Below are 24,913 nucleotides of genomic sequence, written 5' to 3' on the forward strand. Positions count from 1 at the left end.
CTTCTATGCCCCCGTTTCCATTTGTTACAAAAAGAGACTGCACACACTGCCGTCTACCATGTCTATCTGGTCTAATACTGGCGATATCAGGGGTGCTGAGGTAAGAAGAGACTGCTCACATTGCAATCCAACCTGTCAATCTAATGTATTACTGGAAATACTGATCATGCTGAGGTAAAAAGAGGCTGCTCATACTGCTGTCTATCTGATCTAATACCGGAGACAGCAGTAGTGCTGAGGTAGGAAAGGGCTGGTCACATTGCTGTATTCCCACTATATTCGATTTAATACTGGAGAAACCAGGAGCGCTGAGGTAAGAAGTTGCTGCTTACACTGCTGTTCATCCTGTTTATCTGATCTACCACTGGAGATGAGAGGAATGCTGAGTTTAGAAGAGGTTGCTCACACTACTTTCCACCCTGTCCAGCTGATCTAATTTTGGGGTTATGGGATAAAAGATGCCGAACACATTGTTGTCCACATTGTCTTTCTGATCTAATACCGGGCATACCAGGAGTGCTGAGGTAAGAAGAGGCTGCTCACACTGCTGACCACAGTATCTTTCTGATGTAATACTGGAGATTCTAGGGGTGCTGAGGTAAGAAGAGGTCCACAATGTCTTTCTGAAAGACAATATTTGTTATATCTATCTTCAAGTCACATCAGCAAAGCTTTGTGCTGTACATGCCTACAAGCTCTTGTCCTATTAATATTCAAGGGCCAGTATCTGTCAGTGTATCAAGATGGTGGCCATTTTAATTCTATAGTGATAACATACCTAGACAAAACAAGTGTTTTTATGATTTTGTAGGAATTTATTGATAATGATTACATTTCCTCTACTTACTGTATTTATCATGAAATTTAGCATTGCAAAACTTATATGGTTGAGAACTTTAGTCAATACTTCCAGATGATCTCAAGCTATTTCACCCATTAAGTATCCCCTTGTTCAATAGATGCTCTCAGCCAAACGAATGGGAAAAAAATGCAACAAATATGCACATAAAAATACGGCAAAACTGTGTGTATTTTACGTAGCGTTTTCTCTGCAAACACGCTGGATTTAGGTGAGGAAAAATTTTCTGAAAATACTCAACTGGTGTACAAAGCCTTAGGAATGCTTTGGTGACATCTGCCCAAAGGGATAACACAGGAATAGGATAAACAGAAGAATAATGAGTGAGAGGTTGATGAGATTTTGGGGCAAATATTTTCAAAATTGGCTTTATAGAGTGTCATGTACGATTGTAAAGCTGAGTGTCTACGAAGCCACATATACTTTTTTTTTACACCTGCCAATCGATAAAATGTGTTACACGTTTTTTCCTATTTGACATTCTGATAAGATCTGTAAAAATCTCTAAAAGTGATGACTAATATGGAAATACAGACAAAACTGGTCCTCTGGTCTTCCTTTAAGGTTCAAACATTTACTTGACTATTGAAGGTTCCTTTAGTTAGGTCACGCTATCATAGGCAGGAGTCTGTAGGAGGAGGATGGAATAGTAAGTGGTTACAATTTAAAATGAGTGGATTAAAATTTATCGTACTGATAATATTAAGCACTTTGACAATTACAAAATCAATCTTACAATAATTAGAATTTTATACAAACAACATGTACACACACATGGCACGAAGAAATACAAAACAAGGGGTAATGGACAGAAAAAAGTAGTAAAAATGTGTATATAACAATATTTTTATATACTTACAGCTCTGGCAAAAATTAAGAGACCACTGCAAAATTTTCAGTTTGTCTGATTTTTCTCTTCATAGGTATATTTTTGAGTATAATGTAAATTGCTCTTTTTTATACACTTCTGACAACATGTCTCCGAAGTTCCAAGCAATACATTTTGTATTTAGTTTCTGAAAATGAGAAATGGTCAAAAAAACAAAAAACTGCATTGCTTCCAGACTTCAACTAATGCAAAAAAAACAAGTTCCTAATCATTTAGAAACAACAATACTAATGTTTTAACTCAGGAAGAGTTCGGAAATCAATATTTTGTGGAATAACCATGATTTTTATTCACAGCTTTCATGCGTCTTGGCATGCTTTCCACCAGTCTTTTTAGTAGAGAAAAGTAGGAGACAAAAAAGTGCAAATAGGGTCTTATCCCCAGGATTATTTCCAATAAATTGTAAGAGAACTGCTCACCTGGTGGTGCAGAGTAAAAGCGTGTAGATGTCAGCTGCTGCAGATCCACAGGTCGGCACTGCGATCTTTCAGAACCGTTATAATAGATGAATGTGGATAAAATCCGCGCTGCTGCGACAAATGATGGATCCAGATATGGTTATAAAATACTCTGGTGGTTTATTCAACGCGTTTCAAAGCTCATGGCTTCTTCTTCAGGAAATTACCACAGAAAGACATCAACACCCCAGCAACACAGCAAACTAGAAGAAAAACTGCTTCCCTGGTGGTGTGAAGCCGCTGAATCACCAGTTTGTGGCCACTCAGAAATCGGCACCAGGCACAACACGCAAGTTGTAAGCAACTTTCTGCCCAACTTCCTAGGTCCATAGTAAAAAACAAAGTCCCCGATAACCCCTTTAAGACCAATAACTTTTCTGACAGAAATAATCATTTAGAAATAGCTCTCTTATTTTTTTTAAAAATGAATCATAAAAGTGTCAATATCCTCCTAAATAGATTCTAGGCAACCTTTGTATTTTATTGCTAAAATTTAATTTTTTTAAGTTTAAAGTTTCAGGACTGAAAATAGGAACAAATCCATAGCATGCGGGTGTTCATAAGACTTGGAGACTATATTGGAATTTTAGACAATATTATCAACCATTGCTTTTCAGTTTATTCCCCCTCATTCCATTCTAATTCTGCCATTCCCACTATCCCATATTTCAACCCCACAGATAAAAAAAAATCCAGGACAATAGCCCTTTATTTCTCTTTTGACTTTTAAAAACAGAAAGAGTGACACTGTACTAATAATTCTAATCATTTTCTACATTTATATATAGAAGGTGCTGTCTGAGTTGAAACTATCTGCAAATGTTAAAAAATTTATTTTATGCCAATTCTTCATCTTAAGAGTTATTTTCTTCTATGATTTACTGCAATCTACAGTGGGGGAAATAAGCATTTGATCCCTTGCTGATTATATAAGTTTTCCCACTGACAAAGACATGAACATTCTATAATTTTAAGGGATAGGTTAATTTTAACATTGAGAGATAGAATATCAAAAATAAAATCCAGAAAATCACATTGGATAAATTATGTAAATTTATTTGCATTTTGCAGTGAGAAATAAGTATTTGATCCCCTACCAACCATTAAGAGTTCTGGCTCCTACAGACCAGTTAGATGCTCCAAATCAACACGTTAACTGCATTATAGACAGCTGTCTTACATAGTCACCTTTATAAAAGACTCCTGTACCGCTGCGGCCACACACAGCATTGGACTTTTGGCCATTGGTGGTGATGGAAGAGAGTAGCCCCCCTCACCATTATTGTTTTTGGGTTATTATACCTTTTTGGGTGTGCATACTGCATTTTGGGTGGTTCTTGTTTGACTCTGGCACCTTTTTTAATATTGATTACTTTCTCCGTTTTTTATGTTCGCATGACATCCGTGTCACATCTGTACGTGATCCATTTTGATCCATTATTATACAAGTACAGTAAAACATGTATATGATCACACACAGTTCTCTAGGTATATAATAGAAATCTTTTTCTTGCACCCATAGACTTAAATGGGTGAGCTTATCCGAGATTCAAACGAAAGTAGGGCATGCTCTGATTTTTAATTAAGAGCATCCAATAGATGATGTGCGCTTTGCAACAAACAGGGGCGTAAGGACAGTGGTTGCGACCACGACCGGGCCCATGTGGATGAGAGACCCGCCAACATCAACGCAAACCTCAACTGGATGTGCGTCTTTAGCCGGGATGAGGGATATATATACCAGGATGGAGGACATATATTCAGTATATATATATACCAGGATGAGTAGAGGTCAAATCTTTCACCGGGGCCATTGGCCACAAAGTAAGATTTCTGGCATAAGGAATTCCGCAACTCATCATGGCTTAGACGAGCTGTGGCGTAAAGCACCCATCCCATCTCTGGTCCATCCACCTCAAGTTGTGCAAAGCTTTTGAAACTTATCAAAGTGTTTTATGCCAGATTTCTAGTAAAAAGCACTTTGATGAATCAGAGTTATGCCTATATAGTGATATACTTTTTTTCTAGAATTAAGCAAAACTCAAACATGATGGGAACAAGTGCTACTTTGACCATCACTGCTCTAGCAGCCATGACCAAGTCTCATTCATAGCTCATTATACAGTACAAGTGCTACAGTCAAATAATGAAGATTGATTTGGATGTTGCTCCTGTTCTTGGTATTAGAAAAACAGCTTGACTTGGTTTGGTATCTCAGGGCGCTCCCAGCTTGCTCTAAAATGCAGTCAGACAACATCTGGATTAAGGGATCTAAGATAATATGCAAACAATCCATTGAACTTTTTTATTATCTCTTACATGCCAAAGGCAATGAATATTCTTGTCAATTATATTAACCCTCCGTCAGGGGCAATATGTTTCATAACGAGTTTAGGGGCATTGCGCCTGTCCGGCACAGGCTAGAAAATTGGCTATACAACTGTGTTCCAAATTATTATGCAAATTGGATTTCAGTGTCGTAAAGATTTAATTGTTTTGTTTTTCAAATAAACTCGTGGATGGTATTGTGTCTCAGGGCTCAATGGATCACTGAAATCAATCTGAAACACATGTGATAATTAGTTTTCCAGGTGATTCTAATTAAAGGAAAACTACTTAAAAATCATGTTCCACATTATTAAGCAGGTCACAGGTTTCAAGCAATATCGGAAATAAAAAGGATCTCTCTCTTCCTGAAAAGCATCAAATAGTGCAATGCCTTGGTCAAGGGATGAAAACAATAGATATTTCCCGAAAACTTAACCGTGATCATCATACTGTGAAGAGATTTGTGGCTGAATCTGAGCACAGACGTGTTCGTGCTGATAAAGGCAGAATGAGGAAGGTTTTTGCCAGTCAAGTTAATCAGATTAAGAGAGCAGCTGTTAAAAAGCCATTACAAACCAGCAAACAGATATTTGAAGCTGCTGGTGCCTCTGGAGTCCCTCGAACTTCAAGGTGTAGGATCCTTCAAAGGCTTGCTGTGGTGCATAAACCTACTATTCGGCCACCGCTAAACAGTTTTCACAAGCAGAAACGGTTGTAGTGGGACCAGACATACATGAAGACTAATTTTCCAACAGTCTTGTTTACTGATGAGTGTCGATCAACTGTGGATGGTCCAGATGGATGGAGTAGTGGATGGCCACCATGTCCCAACAAGGCTGTGACGTCAGCAAGGAGTGGAGGAGTCATGTTTTGGGCCGGAATCATGGGGAAACAGCTGGTAGGGCCCTTTAAGGTTCCTAAAGGTGTGAAATTGACCTCTGCAAAGTACATAAAGTTTCTGACTGACAACTTTCTTCCATGGTATAAAAAGGAGAAACATGCCTTCAGGAGCAAAATCTTCTTCATGCATGACAACGCACCATCTGAAGCTGCAAAGAAAACCTCTGAGTCATTGGCTGCTATGGGCATAAAAGGAGATAAACTCATGGTGTGGCCACCATCTTCCCCTGACCTGAACCCTATAGAGAACCTTTGGAGTATCATCAAGCAAAAGATCTATGAGGGTGGGAGGCAGTTCACACCAAAACAGCAGCTCTGGGAGGCAATTCTGACTTCATGCAAAGAAATACAAGCGGAAACTCTCCAAAAATTCACAAGTTTAATAGATCCAAGAATTGTGAAGGTGATATCAAAGAAGGGTTCCTATGTTAACATGTAACTTGGCCTGTTAGGATGTTTTGGAGTTAAATAGCTTTTTTGTTCAGTGAATGTGACCGCCTAATGCTGCAAATTCCACAATTGAGCATTTTTAGTTCTTTAAAACATATCAAATGTTTAGAAATTCTACTGTGCATAATAATTTTTAACAGTGCATTTTGAGTTTTTATTCATTTTGGAGATTATACTGTTATCATTGGGAGGTTTCTCAATAAAATTCAATGTATAATCTAACGGGTGATGACTTTTATTAGACTGACTGTCATTTGCCCCGACCTTTTAGGAAAATCTGAGAAAAATGTAATTTGCATAATAATTTGGAACATAGTGTATTTTCCTTTTTTAAAAATTTCAATGCTCTAAAAGTGATCAGTTACCTTAATAGGAATGTAATAAATGAGAATACATATAATCAGGTGTAAAAAAAAATGTTTAATAACCAGAAAAGTAATATGTTTCTATGTCTTGAGCATCCTCCTCACTCTCTCCATCTTGACCTGTATCAGACACATCTGGACATTCTTCCACATCATTTTCTGAAGCAATGTCACTTTCTTCCCCTAAATCTTCTAGCTGTAAGGGGTCTGTCTCATCATCAATCAGTATATTTTGCACTTGCTCAACATGAAGGGCATTGGACAAGTCAAATATTCTCCTCGCCATTTCAGAAGAAAAGCTGAAGCAAGAGAGAGAATATGTGTTAGGGCGCAATGTGCCTGAGAAGCACACTCTTATTTCTAACAAAACCTTTTATGACAAATCCACAAATTTAGCACTAGCTATTCATAAAACAAGCTAAAAAAACAATTGGGATGAATAAAAACAGCAAATTCTAATCGTCAAATGTGTGACGCGTTCAGGGGCAATGAGCCGGAGAAGCCAAAACACTGATATCTGATCTCCTGCAGCTCTGCAGCACAAGAGGCTTCTCAGGTTTCACACAGCCTTTAAAGTTAGGAAGGTACTGGGAGGAGGGTGTTTCCCAGACAAACCACTGAAAATAGAGAAATGAAACTAAGTGAGCTGCGCCTGTCAGATCAGTTGCCCCTGACGCAGGGTTAACATTCTGAGAAAAGGTAAAAAATAAAATGTCAATATAGTTTTCTTGATCCACAAGTCAGGGGCATACCTAGGGGCGTGGGCAAGACATTTGCCACAGGCGTAACCAACAAGGTGCACCATTGGGTTGCCTAATGTGGTGATTAAAGGTCTCTTTCAGGGGCGATATATCACAGTGCCTCCATAAGTCTGATGCAGATGTTTTCCAAGCTATATGTCAAACTAAGAGCCAGCTCAGAGAACATGTTAAAGGCCGATTCCCTACACTCAATTGCACTCATACCTTTTAGTGATGAGTACAATTGAAGCTCTAGCTTCTAGCACTTCCAAAACAAGGCAACTTCATTAGCGTGATCAGGTCAGCTGATGACACTGTTGACAACACTCCTGCTGCAACTAGGAGGAGGTATTGCTGTAATGTTGGTGGTTTGGGTGATGTATTCATGTACTGAGGGTCATTCTGGTGATGTATTCATGTACTGATTGGAGTCCTGGTGATGTATTCATGCAGTGTTGGTGGATCTAGTTATATATTAATGTGCTGATGAAGGTTTTGGTGATGGATGCCTGTACTGAAGTTGGTTTTGATGCTGTGTTTTTGTAATGTTAATGATTTTGGTGCTATATTCCTGTACTCATCTGGGTTCTGATGATGTATTTCTGTACTAATGATGGGTTTTATATTGTATTTCTGTTCTGTTAGTAATTCTGGTGCATCTTTCTGTACTGTTAGTGGTTCTGGTGATGTATTCATGTACTGTTGGTGGTTTTGGCACTGTATTCCTACACGGTTCTTGGCTCTGATCCTATACACATGTAGCAATCTACTGTATAACTTGTCAGATATCTTAATATGTGGCTTTGTTAGTAAAGTATTGTGACTTCTGAAAAGTTAAGGATTATTAAATCTGAGATAATGCACGGATGAGTCATGTTCAAATTAAGCACTGTAGCATGCCAAATCCTAACAGAGTGTAATATACTCATTGTCAGGATTCATTTCTGCTTGCAGGTTCCAGCAATCATGACATGACCATTTATAGGCATTTTTCAGACTTACAGTCATGTGCCAACTAGCTTCTTTTCCTGCTTCTCCCAATTAATCAGGGGTTTTAGTTTTTTCACTGAGCATTGAGAGAATTAGGAAAAACAGCTAGCTTGTATGTGACTAAGTATGCAAATCACATATGAGTGGTCTCATTACCACTATTCAAACCCCATAAGATGTGTATAGAAGGGGGCACCAAACAGAAATTTTGCCACAGCTGCAAGAAAACCTAGATTCACTTCTGCTCAAGAACATCTCTTAATACATCCAACCCAGTTTGTCACTGATTACATCTAAATAAACATGTATTCTATCTCTAGGTCCAAATTGCACCCACTTAGGGACTCTGAATTCATGAAGAATATCCACCATTGGCAATGTTATATTGTTTTTCCCAGGGCTGTGGAGTCAGAGTCATGGAGTTAGTGTCCATTTTGGTGTAGTCAGAGTTGGTATAAAATGGACCATCTCCGGCTCCTAAAATATATAATAAATTGGGTACAGTATTTAAATACTGTATGTGCTGAGTATTTTTTCGGAATAATTTGGGAAAGCTATGAAACATTCTATAAATGTCTGTTCTATTCCTGATCTAAGGATCTTGGCTTTTAGTTGAGATGAATCTATGCTGCACTTCATGTACATGCTCAGTAGTAAAGCTCCTCCTCTACTGATCAGAGCAAAGAGGCACTGATAAGGAATGCCTGCAACCCTGCACTCATCCATAAACAGGAAAACAGGATTAAGGCAAGTACTTCCTAACCCCTTCCCGACCTTTGACGCCACGTAGGCGTCATGAAAGTCGGTGCCAATCCGACCTGTGACGCCTATGTGGTGTCATGGAATGATCGTGTCCCTGCAGATCGGGTGAAAGGGTTAACTCCAATTTCACCCGATCTGCAGGGACAGGGGGAGTGGTACTTCAGCCCAGGGGGGGTGGCTTCACCCCCCGTGGCTACGATCGCTCTGATTGGCTGTTGAAAGTGAAACAGCCAATCAGAGCGATTTGTAATATTTCACCTATGAAAATGGTGAAATATTACAATCCAGCCAAGGCCGATGCTGCAATATCATCGGCCATGGCTGGAAAACCTAATCTGTCCCCCCTCACCTCCACCGATCGCCTCCCCAGTCCTCTTTTCTGCCCCATACTGTGGTTCGCTCCCCTCCGTCCTCCTGTCCGCTCCCCCATCCTCCTGACTGCTCCCCCTGTGCTTCGATCCACCCCCCCGTGCTCCGATCCCTCCCGTGCTCCGATCTCCCCCCCTCATACTTAACGAGCCTCGCGGTGTCCATCCGTCTTCTTCATGGGCGCCGCCATCTTCCAAAATGGCGGACGCATGCACAGTGCGCCCGCCGAATCTGCCGGCTGGCAGATTCATTCCAGGTACATTTTGATCACTGTGATAAAACCTATCACAGTGATCAAAATAAAAAAATAGTAAATGAACCCTCCCTTTATCACCCCCATAGGTAGGGACAATAATAAAAATAAAGAAAATATATATTTTTTTTCTTCCCGCACTAGGGTTAGGGTTAGGGCTAGGGTTAGGGTTAGGGTTAGAATTAGGGTTAGAACTAGAGTTAGGGGTAGATTAGACTATGTGCACACATCGTGCGGATTTGGCTGTGGATCCGCAGCGGACTGGCCGCTGCGGATTCGTAGCAGTTTTCCATCAGGTTTACAGTACCATGTAAACCTACTGAAAACCAAATCCGCTGTGCCCATGGTGCGGAAAATACCACGCGGAAACGCTGTGTTGTATTTTTCGCAGCATGTCAATTCTTTGTGCGGATTCCGTTTTACACCTGCTCCTCAATAGGAATCCGCAGGTGAAATCCGCACAAAAAACACTGGAAATCCGCGGTAAATGCACAGGTAAAACGCAGTGCCTTTTACCTGCGGATTTTTCAAAAATGGTTCGGAAAAATCTCACACGAATCCGCAATGTGGGCACATAGCCTTAGGGTTAGGGTTGGAATTAGAGTTAGGGTTGGAATTAGGGCTTGGGTTGGAAATAGGGTTAAGATTAGGCTTGTGGTTAGAGTTAGGGGTGTGTTGGGGTTAGAATTGTGGTTAGGGTTGGGATTAGGGTTAGGGTTGGGATTAAGGTTAGGGGTGTGTTGGGTTAGGGTTGTGGTTAGGGGTGTGTTGGGGTTAGGGTTATATCTAGAGTTGGGATTAGGGTTTGGGGTGTGTTGGGGTTAGTGTTGGAGTTAGAATTGAGGGCTTTCCACTGTTTAGGCACATCAGGGGTCTCCAAACGCAACATGGCGCCACCATTGATTCCAGGGAAATCTTGCGTTCAAAAAGTCAAATGGTGCTCCCTCCCGAGCCCCGCCGTGCACACAAACAGTGGTTTACCCCCACATATGGGGTACCAGCATACTTAGGACAAACTGGGCAACAATTATTGGGGTCCAATTTCTCCTGTTACCCTTGCAAAAATAAAAAATTGCTTGCTAAAACATAATTTTAGAGGAATGAAAAATTATTTTTTATTTTCACGGCTCTGCGTTATAAACTTCTGTGAAGCACTTGGGGGTTCAAAGTGCTCACCACACATCTAGATAAGTTCCTTGGGGGGGGTCTAGTTTCCAAAATGGGGTCACTTGTGGGGGGTTTCCACTCTTTAGGCACATCAGGGGCTCTGCAAATGCAACGTGACACCCGCAGACCATTCCATCAAAATCTGCATTTCAAAACGTCACTGCTTCCCTTCCGAGCCCCGACGTGTGCCAAACAGTGGTTTAACCCCACATATGGGATACCAGTGTACTCAGGACAAACTGGACAACATTATTGGGGGCTAATTTCTCCTGTGACTCTTGTGAAAATAAAAAATTGCTTGCTAAAACATAATTTTTGAGGAATGAAAAATTATTTTTTATTTTCACGGCTCTGCGTTGTAAACTTCTATGAAGCACTTGGGGGTTTTAAGTGCTCACCACACATCTAGATAAGTTCATTGGGGGGTCTAGTTTCCAAAATGGGGTCACTTGTGGGGGGTTTCTACTGTTTAGGCACATCAGGGGCTCTGCAAACGTAACATGATGCCCGCAGACCATTCCATCAAAGTCTGCATTCCAAAACGTCACTACTTCCCTTCCGAGCCCCGGCATGTGCCCAAACAGTGGTTTACCCCCACATACAGGGTATCTGTGTACTCAGGAGAAAATGGACAACAACGCTTGGGGTCAAATTTCTCCTGTTACCCTTGGGAAAATTAAAAAATTCTGGGCTAAAAAAATATTTTTGAGGAAAGAAAACACATTTATTATTTTCACAGCTCTGCATTATAAACTTCTGTGAAGCACTTGGGGGTTCAAAGTGCCCACCACACATCTAGATAAGTTCCCATGGGGGTCTAGTTTCCAAAATGGGGTCACTTATTGGGAGTTTCTACTGTTTATGCACATCAGGGGCTCTGCAAACGCAACGTGATGCCCGCAGAGCATTCCATCAAAGTCTGCATTTCAAAACGTCACTACTTCCCTTACGAACCCCGACGTGTGCCCAAACAGTAGTTTACCCCCACAAATGGGGTATCAGCGTACTCAGGAGAAAATGTACAACAACTTTTGGGGTTCAATTTCTCCTGTTACTCTTGGGAAAATAAAAAATTGTGGGCTAAAAAATCATTTTTGAGAAAAGAAAAATTATTTTTTATTTTCATGGCTCTGCGTTATAAACTTCTGTGAAGCACTTGGGGGTTCAAAGTGCTCACCACACATCTAGATTAGTTCCTTGGGAGGTCTAGTTTCCAAAATGGGGTCACTTGTGGGGGAGCTCCAATGTTTAGGCACACAGGGGCTCTCCAAACGCGACATGGTGTCCGCTAATGATTGGAGCTAATTTTCCATTCAAAAAGCCAAATGGCGTGCCTTCCCTTCCGAGCCCTGCCGTGCGCCCAAACAGTGGTTTACCCCCACATATGGGGTATCATCATACTCAGGACAAACTGGACAACAACATTTGGGGTCCAATTTCTCCTCTTACCCTTGGGAAAATAAAAAATTCCGGGCTAAAAATCATTTTTGAGGAAAGAAAAATTATTTTTTATTTTCACGGCTCTGCGTTATAAACTTCTGTGAAGCACCTGGGGGTTTAAAGTGCTCACTATGCATCTAGATAAGTTCCTTGGGGGGTCTAGTTTCCAAAATGAGGTCAATTGTAGGGGAGCTCCAATGTTTAGGCACACAGAAGCTTTCCAAACGCGACATGGTGTCCGCTAACGATTGGAGCTAATTTTCCATTCAAAAAGTCAAATGGCGCGCCTTCCCTTCCGAGCCTTGCCGTGCACCCAAACAGTGGTTTACACCCACATATGAGGTATCTGCGTATTCAGGAGAAATTGCCCAACAATGTTTAGGATCCATTTCATCCTGTTGCCCATGTGAAAATGAAAAAATTGAGGCTAAAAGAAATTTTGTGTGAAAAAAAAAGTACTTTTTCATTTTTACGGATCAATTTGTGAAGCACCTGAGGGTTTAAAGTGCTCACTATGCTTTTAGATAAGTTCCTTGGGGGGTCTAGTTTCCAAAATGTGGTCACTTGTTGGGGAGCTCCAATGTTTACGCACACAGGGGCTTTCCAAACGCGATATGGTGTCCGCTAACGATGGAGATAATTTTTCATTGAAAAAGTCAAATGGCGCTCCTTCCCTTCCGAGCCTTACCATGTGCCCAAACAGTGGTTTACCCCCACATGTAAGGTATCGGTGTACTTAGGAAAAATTGCCCAACAAATTTTAGGATCCATTTTATCCTGTTGCCCATGTGAAAATGAAAAAATTGAGGCTAAAATAATTTTTTTGTGAAAAAAAAGTACTTTTTCATTTTTACGGATCAATTTGTGAAGCACCTGGGGCTTTAAAGTGCTCACTATGCTTCTAGATAAGTTCCTTGGGGGGTCTAGTTTCCAAAATGGGGTCACTTGTGGGGGAGCTCCAATGTTTAGGCACAAGGGGGCTCTCCAAACACAACATGGTGTCCGCTAAAGATTGGAGCCAATTTTTCATTCAAAAAGTCAAATGGCACTCCTTCCCTTCCGAGCTCTGCCCTGCGCCCAAACAGTGGTTTACCCCCACATATGAGGTATCAGTGTACTCAGGACAAATTGGACAACAACGTTCGTGGTCCAGTTTCTCCTTTTACCCTTGGGAAAATAAAAAAATTGTTGCAAAAAGATCATTTTTGTGACTAAAAAGTTAAATGTTCATTTTTCCTTCCATGTTGCTTCTGCTGCTGTGAAACACCTGAAGGGTTAATAAACTTCTTGAATGTTGTTTTGAGCACCTTGAGGGGTGCAGTTTTTAGAATGGTGTCACTTTTGGGTATTTTCAGCCATATAGAACCCTCAAACTGACTTCAAATGTGAGGTGGTCCCTAAAAAAAATGGTTTTGTAAATTTTGTTGCAAAAATGAGAAATCACTGGTCAAATTTTAACCCTTATAACTTCCTAGCAAAAAAAAAATGTTGTTTCCAAAATTGTGCTGATGTAAAGTAGACATGTGGGAAATGTTATTTATTAACTATTTTGTGTCACATAACTCTGGTTTAACAGAATAAAAATTCAAAATGTGAAAATTGCAAAATTTTCGCCAAATTTCCGTTTTTTTCACAAATAAACTCAGAAATTATCGACCTAAATTTACCACTAACATGAAGCCCAATATGTCACGAAAAAACATTCTCAGAACCGCTAGGATCCGTTGAAGCGTTCCTGAGTTATTACCTCATAAAGGGACACTGGTCAGAATTGCAAAAAATGGCCAGGTCATTAAGGTCAAAATAGGCTGGGTCATGAAGGGGTTAAAGCATATCTACACTTTCAATAAACTGTGCGTAAGTCAATAGTCCAGTGTATGTTTTTTTGTATGCTTCATGTTTTCATTTGCTTTTCTCTAAGCTCATGTTTGGAGAGGTTACCGTATGTTTCAGACCATAAGACGCCCAAGACCATAAGACGCCCCTAGGTTTTAGAGGAGAAAATTAGAAAAAAATTGTAAGCAAAAAAAATGTGGTCGATTCTGTACTAATATCCCCCTATCCTTGTATGCATGGCCCCCTCATCCCTATCCTGGTATGAATTCCCCCCTCATCCCTATCCTGGTGTGCATGGCCCCCTCAACCCTATCCTGGTGTGCATGGCCCCCTTATCCCTATCCTGGTATGCGTGGCCCCCTCATCCCTATCCTGGTATGCATGGCCCCCTCATCCCTATCCTGGTATGCATGGCCCCCTCAATCCTATCCTGGTTTGCATGGCTTCCTCATCCCTATCCTGGCATACATGGCCCCCTCATCCCTATCCTGTTATGTAAGGCCCCCTCATCCCTATTCTGTTATGCAAGGCCCCCATCTCCGTCCTGATATGCATGGCCCTTATCAGAAAAACATTTAAAAAAATAAACCATTATACTTACCTTCCTGCGCTCCCTCACATCATCTTGTTCCGATGCCCGCAGCTGATTTATGCTTTTAAGCAGCACATGCCAGGGACGTCATGCGCTGCTTCCAGGCAGAGGAGAGCTTCCAGAATATTCACTGCTCTCCAAGTCGGGACAGTTATGATTATGACGATAGCCTTGAGTTTTTTAGTTCATTCCTGGAGTGGATAGTGCAACATGAGACTGGCTATATCTCCATTATAAACTAACCAGGACAAATGTCTATTTGTTGCTCCTCTGTGTTCTGTTTTGGTAAGCACTCACTAGGCAATTACCATTTTTTTAATGCAGTTTTGGACATCACATATGTTAGGAATAAACTACTGGCTGGTGCAACACTATAATTCCTGGGGTTTTAAATTGACACTAAGGCCAAAGGTTTTTTTTTGTCTTCGGGGAGAATATAAGTTAATTTTCTACTCGCAGCCGTGCTTTCAATAACGAGACCGGTTAGCATTGTAAAGGTAGTTACCTGTATACTAATACTATACCTGCAGGTATATAATATTTCCTGAGATGACAGATTCATTTTAAACAATTTTAGTAATATCATATGGCGTGTCAAAGGGATCAAATTTAATCAACGAAAGTGAGTAGAATATCATCAGGTAAATATAATGCTAGAAGGGTTGGTCACCCTCTCTCAACAGCAAAGACCCCTCTACCACTAAACGAACAGCAATCCTTACCACAAAATTACTGCCAATGGAAGAGCTCGCGACCAGACAAGCTCACCAGCCCCCTCTCCCCTGACTACAAAACACCTCACATAGGAAAGCTGCCTTCCCATTGGGAAGGTTGAGGGGCTGGCCCAACCACAACCTCCACCATCAGCAGCCACCCCAAGGACAAAAATGCCAGAAAGCCCAACATGAATGCTGCATCAACTAGAGCCAATCGGACAACCTTCTATCACAGAATTTAGCTGCTTGAGTCGCCATCTGTGTTTTCCATTGTCTGTTGACGGCACTGATGCCAAGACATCATCTTTAGCTAGTTTTGTAGAGAGGTCCCCTCAGACTGGATTTGACTATGTCCAGTAGATCCCTCCAGGGAGTCAGCTGTCAGAAGTGTGTCACTTGTAGTGGTCTGTTTAGTGTCATCTGTAAACACTTCAAGTTGTGCTTTTGAAATATTGTTCAAAGCCATGAAAGCCAAGGGATCAAAGAGGAGCGGAGATGGACGTCAGTGTATTCCAGCACCTACAACATCAAGGTCATCACTGAACTTGAGAGGCAAGTTTACAGTGTTCTGTAACTCATCTATGTTTAAGTATAGCTCCACAGGAACCACGTCCATTGGGTCTGGCACAGGAAGCACTAGTGCAGACTTGTACATTGGTCATAGTAAATTTTAGTGAAGATGGCAGCAGGTCTAGTCAGATAATTTCACTGGGAGAGGTTTATGGGAAGGAACTTCTTCAACATCTTGAAAATAACTTGGTTACTGGAGTGTTGATACTGGTGCTAAAGCTGAGCCACATGGGAAGGCAGAAAGAGTGAAAGAATCTAGTCTGTAGACAAAGATTAGCTCTGTGCAGTCAGTGGGTAAATATACAGCTGAAATTTTTTTGTGGAGGCTGAAAAAATTTAATATATTTTGATCCATTGAGTATTACATGCTTTGAGGTCCTTTATTGTGTTATATAATACACCCAAAAATCGTTGAAACATTTTCCTGGGATACATTTCTCAGCCATACACTATTCAATAGTGTGGAGTAAATTTCTCTGGTATCTAAAACTGAGGAAAAAAAACTTTTTGTAGGCTTATATTTCTCAGCCATTACATTGTTACCTGGACTGTGAACATTTTGGTGATCTCTAAAAGTGAATAAAAGCCTTTCACAATTTTATAGGCTTCCATTTCTCAGACATACAGTGTTACATGGTTTGTGAACATTTCTGTAATCTCTAACAGTGAGACACAAAAGAGCATAGTAAAACCAAAAACACTCAGTTTCAAAAAAATCACAGTAATCTGCAAGTGCTAGTAAAAAGATGTAAAACAAACAGGGTATTTGGTTGATACATTTTTTGCAAAAAATGTATACTAAGCTGCTCCACCAAACGTCAAGGTATACCCATATAGAGCAGTCCTAACTGATGTATGCAATCCCTATCTGATATATTTAAAAACCTGATCATCTGTATATTACCTGTATGAACAGGGTTCAGAGAGGAAATGTCCATGTGGACACACTGAGTGGAACAGCTTTTGTGCAGATAGCCCACAAGGAGTGGTGGGTAACTCCCCAGTCTTTTTTTACATCTTTTTACTAGCACTTGCAGATTACTGTGATTTTTTTTTTAAACTGAGTGTTTTTGGTTTTACTATGCTCTTTTGTGTCTCAAGTTTCTTGGTGGTGTGTGAACATGTTCCTACAGACTTGTTCACTGTGCAAGTAGCCCATGTGTTCCTGTTTCCATAATTGTTCTCTTGTGTCTACAAGACTAGGGAGTTACCCACCACTCCTTGTTGGCCATTTGCACAAAAGCTGTTCCACTCAGCGTGTCCACATGGACATTTGCTCTCTGAACCCTGTTCACACAGGTAATATACAGATAATCAGGTTTTAAATACATCAGATAGGGATTGCATACATCAGTTAGAGCTCTATATGGGTATATCTTGACGTTTGGTGGAGCAGCTTAGTATACATTTTTTGCAAAAAATGAATCAACCAAATACCCTGTTTTTTACATCTTTTTTACTAGCACTTGCAGATTACTGTGATTTTTTTGAAACTGAGTGTTTTTGGTTTTACTATGCTCTTTTGTGTCTCAAGTTTCTTGGTGGTGTGTGAACATGATGTTCCTACAGACTTGTTCACTGTGCAAGTAACCCATGTGTTCCTGTTTCCACAATCTCTAAGGCCGGCGTCACACTAGTGAATTTTATGGACGTATGAGCACAGAATATACGTCCAGAAAATACACATTGCACACGGCCCAATGATTCTCTATGGGGCAGCTCCTATCTGCCGTATATTACGCATCCGTAATATACGACATGTTACGGGCGTAGAAAATCACAGCATGCTGCGTTTGTCAGTGTATTGCGCAAAAAATCCGCCAATGAAAGTCTATGGGGGCGAGAAAATTACGGATTACACATGGACCATGCGTGTGACTTGCGAGAAATACGCAGCGGTGTTCTATAGAAAATCCGGCAATTCAGTGCGGTGTACAGTAAAATCACACTGACAGAATAGAATAGGTAGAATAAATGTGTACACATAAAATAGGTATATATATACATATATATGTCAGTGAGACACATATATATATATATATTTATATTTAATTCAGCGCTGGATAGCAGAAAAGCCGGTAATTCAATTGCCGGCTTTTGCTATCTCCTTCACAAACCCGACATGATATGAGACATGGTTTACATACAGTAAACCATCTCATATCCCTTCTTTTATTACATATTCCTCTTTACTAATGTAAGAAGTGTCTGTGGGTCAAATTTGGGGTCTCTAGCTACTAAATTAAAGGGTTAAATCCCAGAAAAAATTGGCATGGGCTCCCGCGCAATTTTCTCAACCAGAGTGGGAAAGCTAGTGACTGAGGGCAGATATTAATAGCCTAGAGAGGGACCATGGCTGTAGGACCCCCCCCCCCCCCCGGCTAAAAACATCTGCCCCCAGCCACCCCAGAAAAGGCACATCTGTAAGATGCGCCTATTCTGGCACTTAGCCTCTCTCTTCCCACTCCCCTGTAGCGGTGGGATAAGGGTTAATGTCACCTTGCTATTGTAAGGTGACATTAAGCTAGGTTAATAATGGAGAGGCGTCAATTATGACACCTATCCATTATTAATCCAATAGTACGAAATGGTTAATAAAACACACACACATTATTAAAAAGTATTTTAATGAAATAAAGACACATGGTGTTTTAATATTTTATTATACTCTCAATCCACCTGAAGACCCTTGTCACCTGAAATAAAGTTTAAAAACAAACAACAATATTCCATACCTTCCGTCATTCAGTCTTGTCCCACACTGTAAATCCATCTGAAGGGGTTAAATCATTTTACACCCGGGAGCTCTACTAATGCTGCTGTGCTCTTGCCTGTAAAACTTGGTGAATGAATGGAATGCAGGGGAATGTATTTTAGTTACCTCGAGTTGCGGTGATGCACCCCCTGCTGGATGAACTCATATGAACTCGAGCCTGGGAACTTTTCAGAATATTTTCATTGGCAAGAGAGAGGCTAAGTGCCAGAATAGGCGCATCTTCTAGATGTGCCTTTTCTGGGGTGGCTGGGGGCAGATGTTTTTAGCCAGGGGGAGTCCTATAACCATGGACCCTCTCTAGGCTATTAATATCTGCCCTCAGTCACTGGCTTTACCACTCTGGCAGAGAAAATTGCGCGGGAGACCACGTCAATTTTTTCTGGGATTTAACCCTTTAATTTAATAGCTAGAGACCCCAAATTTGACACACAGACACTTCTTACAATAGTAAAGAGGAATATGTAATAAAAGAAGGGATATGAGATGGTTTACTGTATGTAAACCATGTCTCATATCATGTCGGGTTTGTGAAGGAGATAGCAAAAGCCGGCTATTGAATTACCGGCTTTTCTGCTATCTAGTGCTGAATTAAATATAAATATATATATATATGTGTCTCACTGACATATATATATATATATATATACTGTATATATATAGACTGTATATATGTTTTTAAGAATATTTGAGCCGATGGATCCATGATATGTCCATTTTGCAAGCCTGCGCAAAAAAATCGCTGTACGGAAGCCATACGGATGCCATACGGATAACACACGGATAAATCCTCGCATTGAATACGGAACAGTGTTTTGGGGCAATTACTGCGTATTACGGCCGTAAAAAACGGACCGTATTTTCATACGCCTAGTGTGACGCCGGTCTAAAAATGAACAAAATCTTCTAAACATTTTGTAGGCTTCCATTTCTCAGACATACATTGTTATATGGTCTCAACTTGGTAGGGAAGACGTCCAGCAACAGATCCGGAGATGCAAGTGTTAAAACCAGCTATTTATTTAAAAAAATAATATATATATATTTTTCTCCTTTAAAAAATGTTTTGTCTCATGTTAGTAAAGCTGGTAATGCACCAGACTGACGTGTTTTGAACTACTTGATCTTAATCATGGTATGTTGTGCGTCCTAGACCTAGGGTGTTTTATAAGTGTTTAAACAGGAAATTACATTGACACATCTCCATATTATATATCAGTGTTTTATACCAGTTTTTTTATTTTATTTATTTGGTGATATTGCATTTGTATTTAATAAATATACATAAGATCCGTTCTGATATTCATGCCATTTGGTACTCTTGTATTTAATTTAAAAATAGTCGATGCGTCTTTATATTTTACAAGTCCTAACCTGTAACGAGGAACCCTTTTAACTGCAGTAACCTTAAGGGTACTACCATCACCCTTGTGGCAACTTAAAAAAATATTGAGAAGCACCTTACAAACTGCAGGTGGTTTTGTTTTGCACATTGCAAATGTGTTCAGATAAGCGATTTCTCAATGTCCTTGTGGTCCAGCCAACATATTGCATTTTACATGTTTCATATGTTATAAAATATAAACCACATATGTCCTTTTACAAGTTGTGAAGGCCTTTATAATGTACTAGATGGTGGCCTAATTCTAACGCATCGGGTATTCTAGAATATGTATGTATGTATGTACGTCGCGCTGTGAGTGGGGGTTAAATTCCGCACCAATATCCCTGATTGGTCGCGCCCGGCTGGCCTATCAGCGAAGCGTGGCTCAAATCTGGCACCAATTCGTAGCTGGACTACGCCTGTCGCTGATTGGTCACGGCCGGCCGGGCACGACTAATGACCGAAGCAGTGTTTAAATCCGGCGCCAATATCGCTGATTGGTCACGGCCGGCATTTTTTTTGTATTATACATATGTGGACATAAGCCACATAATTTTTGTCCACATTTGTATTCGTAGTCTGAACATCGTAACATAGTGTTTGACAAGTGTGACCAACTTTTTACTATTGATGCTGCCTATGCAGCATCAATAGTAAAAAAAAGATCTAATGTTAAAAATAATTAAAAAATAATAAATCGTGATATTCTCACCTTACCGCGTCCCCGGCAGCGTTCCCGCTCCTCGCAATGCTGCCGTTCCCAATAATGCCTAGCGGCAATGACCTCAGAAGATGTAGCGTCTCGCGAGACCGCTACGTTATCACAGGTCATTGCCGCAAAGCATCACTGGGAACGGGAGCATCGTGAGGAGCGGAAAGACTGCCGGGGACGCCGGAATGTGAGAATATCACGATTTATTATTTTAATTATTTTTTTTTTTTACAATTATATGGTTCCCAGGGCCTGGAGGAGAATCTCCTCTCCTCCACCCTGTGTACCAACCGCACATGATCTGCTTACTTCCCGCTTTGTGGGCATAGCCTCATGCGGGAAGTAAGCGGATCAATGCATTCCTATGTGTGCAGAATCCCCGCGATTCCGCACAAAGAATGAACATGTTGCGTTTTTTTTCCGCGGTGGAATTGCATTCCGGAAAAAAACATGTGCACAAAAATTGCGGATTGCATTATAATAATAGGATGCTTAATGTATGTGTTTTTTTGCGTTTTTTCCGCAGTTTTATAGTGAAAAAAACAAAAAAAATCCTGAAAGTATGCACACAGCCTAAATTTCTCAGAAATACAGTGTTACATCGTCTGTGGACATTTCTGTGATCTCTAAAACAGCTAAAAAGATTTTTAAACTTTTTTCTGGATTGAATTTGATTGTCATCCATACACTTTTTGTTCTTTCCTTTTCATTAGGGTAGAGAAAACTCACAAAAATCACCTTAATTGCTGCAGGTGGCTATTTTTTTCTTTTCTTAAAAAAAAAACTTGATTTCAAGAACCCTAGCAATTACAAAATTAGTAAGGTGTGCGTTAAGGCAGGGGTCCCCAACCACCCGTCCACGGACCAGGCCTGGGCCGTTGGGGTTATTTTGCTGGTTCGTCGTGCCACTGCAGACCAGCACTGAACCCAGAGTGTGCTCTGCTGCGGCCTCCGGCCCCTTTAATTTTCCAGGTGCCTACCGTGGTGGTTCATTATCACCGGGGCGGGGCGCACGTATGCACGCAGCGTTCATCATCTGAACACTGCAACGCACATATTGCTGCAGCTGGGAACACGCTGATGCTGTTGAGTCAGCGCTGTCTGTGGGCAGAGAGCATGCACGCTGCTCTCCCACCCATGGCCCTAGTAATGCAGCAGCTGCAGCCAGACTGGAGCAGCAGGGAATGAAGAGAGGAAGAGAGGTAAGTATTTATTTATTTTCGTTATATATACACTGTGTTCCAAATTATTATGCAAATAATATTTCCTCCTATTTTCTCTAAATTACCTATCTGAATTGCAGTCATTGTTATTTTCCAGTCATCTACTATTCTAGTATAATTGCAATGTTTTGGAAAAAACTGCCTATGAAAACAGTATCTTTTTAAAAAAAAAAAAATAAACACTCAAAATGCATGTTCCAAATTATTATGCACAGCAGAGTTTTCAACCTTTTTTTTTTATTTTGAACAAAAAAATGGTCAATTGTGAAGTTATAAGCATTATCAGCTTATTACAAAATGAAATCAAACAGTTTTCAAGTGAAAACTTTATTCTAGGTGATGTTACATTTGCACATAGGACCCCTTGTTCGAAAGAAGCTTCTGAACTCTCTCGTCCATTGAATTTGTCAGTTTTTGGATGGTTTCTGCTTCAATTGTTTTGCATGTGGACAGAATACCCTCCCAGAGCTGTTGCTTAGATGTGAACTGCCTCCCGCCATCATAGACACTCCTTTTGATGATGCTCCAGAGGTTCTCAGTGGGGTTGAGGTCAGGGGAAGATGGTGGCCACACCATAAGTTTGTCCTCTTTTATGCCCATAGCAGCCAGAGATGCAGATGTGTTTTTTGCAGCATGAGACGGTGCATTATCATGCATGAAAATGATCTTGCTGCGGAAAGCATGGTTCTTCCTCTTGAACCATGGCAGGAAGTGTTGTTTTAGAAACTCCACATAGATTATGGAGTTCAACTTATCAATCAGTACTTTATGGGGCCATCATACTATATATGGGGGATTACAGGTGTGGGGCCATCATACTATGTAAGGAGCATTACAGTTGGAACCGTATTGTTGCAGGAAAACAAGCCCAGTGCTCCCACTCATTCTGAACCTATGGTGAGTTGAGTCACATTCACATTATAAATGTCATAATTAAATGATAAGTATGCACTAAACTCCAACCCTCTCCACAACCCTGACCCCATATAACCAAAGCCCCACCCCTGCCAGGCCATGGAAAAATGGTCTTGCTTGAAGCCAGTCCCTGGTGCAAAAAAGATTTTGGATCACTGCGTTAAGGGACGGGGAAGTGAAAGTGCTGATTATGGTGCACGCAGATGCCAAGGACATGGAGCAGGTGTGACTGAAGCACAACAAACACACCCATTCATAACACATAGGTTTCTGTCCCACTTTGCAAGGAGGGATGGTACACCACTTCTGAAGCCAGAGCAGTGTGAACAGGTGGTCAGTTGGATAGCAGGCTTGGCAGCACCACACAGTCTTCCACATGGTTCAGTCTCACCAGCCTATTGTCTGGATCACAAAGAAGTTGTCCACTACTATAACTTTTTTTTTTTTCATAAATCTTGCTATTATGTGCCACTGAAAACATCTACTGTGTTTATTTTAGCAATGTTACCTTTTATCATGCTGTAGCAACACATCTTTAGTGCTGGATCCAGCTCTCATGGGGTTAATTGACAACTTCCTTTCTCCTGACTTATTGTGCTCTAATACTACAAGTTCCATGATGCATTGCACTCGCCTGTAACTCTGCACCTGGCACACCCACTCCAAAAAACACCCCAACCCCTCCCTCCTCTCCCCCCTCTATCTTCAAAAAGATTTGTGATGTCATTTCTGTCCAACCTCCTCTTTTACATTTCTCCAACCACACTCCATTACACATAGATAGATGGATAGATAGATAGATAGATAGATATGGGATGGATAGATAGATACATACAGATATATCTATATATCTATGTCTATTTCTATATATATGTCCATATCCATGTTTCTAAACCCCTTCACCCCTGGAGCTTTTTTGTTTTCATTTATCGCTCCCCTTCTTTCCAGAGCCATAATTTTTCCGTCAATATGGCCATGTGAGGGCTTATTTTTTGCGGGACAAGTTCTACTTTTGAACGACACCATTGGTTTTACCATGTCGTGTAACAGAAAATGTGAAAAAAATTCAAAGTGAGATGAAATTGCAAAAAAAGTGCAATCCCACACTTGTTTTTTGCTTGGCTTTTTTGCTAGGTTCACTAAATGCTAAGGCTGTGTGCACACGTTGCGGATTTGATTGCAGATCCGCAGGGTTTTTTGCCGCACAGAATTGCATCAAATCTGCAGTGCAGTACACAACCAATGTAAGTCTATGGGAGCCGCAGACTTGTTGTGCACATGCTGGGGAAAAGGCCGCACCGAAAGGCAGCTTTTTTTTCTCACAGCGTGTCACTTCTTTTGTGCGGAACTGTAGCGTTTCTGCACCCATAGACTTGCATTGAGTCGGGCACATCCGCAGCAAAACTGCAGATGTAGGAAAGATCTGCAGTTTTGCTACGGATGTGGGTCCGAGAAACGCTGCAGTTCGGGAGGAGGGAAGTGTGTGGGCGGAATGTGGGCGGTGACTGTGTGCTTGTATGTGTGTGCTGGGTCTGCGGGCTGTTCGGATGTGTGCGGGACTGTTCGGGTGTGTGCGGGACTGTTCTTGTGTATGCGGGACTGTTCGGGTGTGTGCGGGGCTTTTCGGGTGGGTACCTGGCTGTTCGAGTGTGTGCGGGGCTGTGAGGGGGGTCTTTTGGGGTGTGTGTGCAGGCATCATCCGATGGGACTACAAGTACGCAGCATCCAATCTGCAGGTCATTCGGATGTAATCTGGACAGTGGACACACACCCTATGCTATCCATACACCTATCAATAGATATATCTATCCAGATATATCTATAGATAGATATAGGAATAGATAGATGTATGCATCTATAGATCTATCTATATGTAGATCTGTCTATCAATTGCATCTATCATCTATCTGTCTATCTGTGTGTGTAATGGAGTGTGGGTTGGACAAATATAAAAGAGGAGGTTGGACAATAATGACATCACAAATCCTTTTTTTTGTTCAATAATACATCTTTATTTACCTTTCAAAAACGCACCAAAACGCATAAAAACCGCGCAAAAACCGCACCAAAAGTGAATAAAAAAATTCATCAAAACTGTGCAAAAAACTGCATAAAAAAAGCATCAAAACTGCACCAAAAACTGCATCAAAACCGCACCAAAAACTGCATCAAAACCGCACTAAAATTGCATCAACACTGCACCAAAACTGCACCAAAAACTG

The 24,913-nt window shown here is 40.9% G+C and overlaps 1 long non-coding RNA gene across 1 annotated transcript in view; it reads right to left on the reverse strand.

The window, feature by feature from the left end:
• Positions 1 to 6,211: 6,211 nt before the first annotated feature.
• The window catches only part of LOC143768601 (uncharacterized), an 82,659-nt gene continuing 63,957 nt past the window's right edge, over positions 6,212 to 24,913 (reverse strand). Inside the window, exon 2 of the long non-coding RNA XR_013213962.1 lies at positions 6,212 to 6,548. This is a non-coding gene — a long non-coding RNA (uncharacterized LOC143768601). The remainder of the gene's footprint in view (positions 6,549 to 24,913) is intronic.

The sequence above is a fragment of the Ranitomeya variabilis genome, chromosome 4 (genome assembly GCF_051348905.1).
Source record: "Ranitomeya variabilis isolate aRanVar5 chromosome 4, aRanVar5.hap1, whole genome shotgun sequence".
Classification (NCBI taxonomy): domain Eukaryota; kingdom Metazoa; phylum Chordata; class Amphibia; order Anura; family Dendrobatidae; genus Ranitomeya; species Ranitomeya variabilis.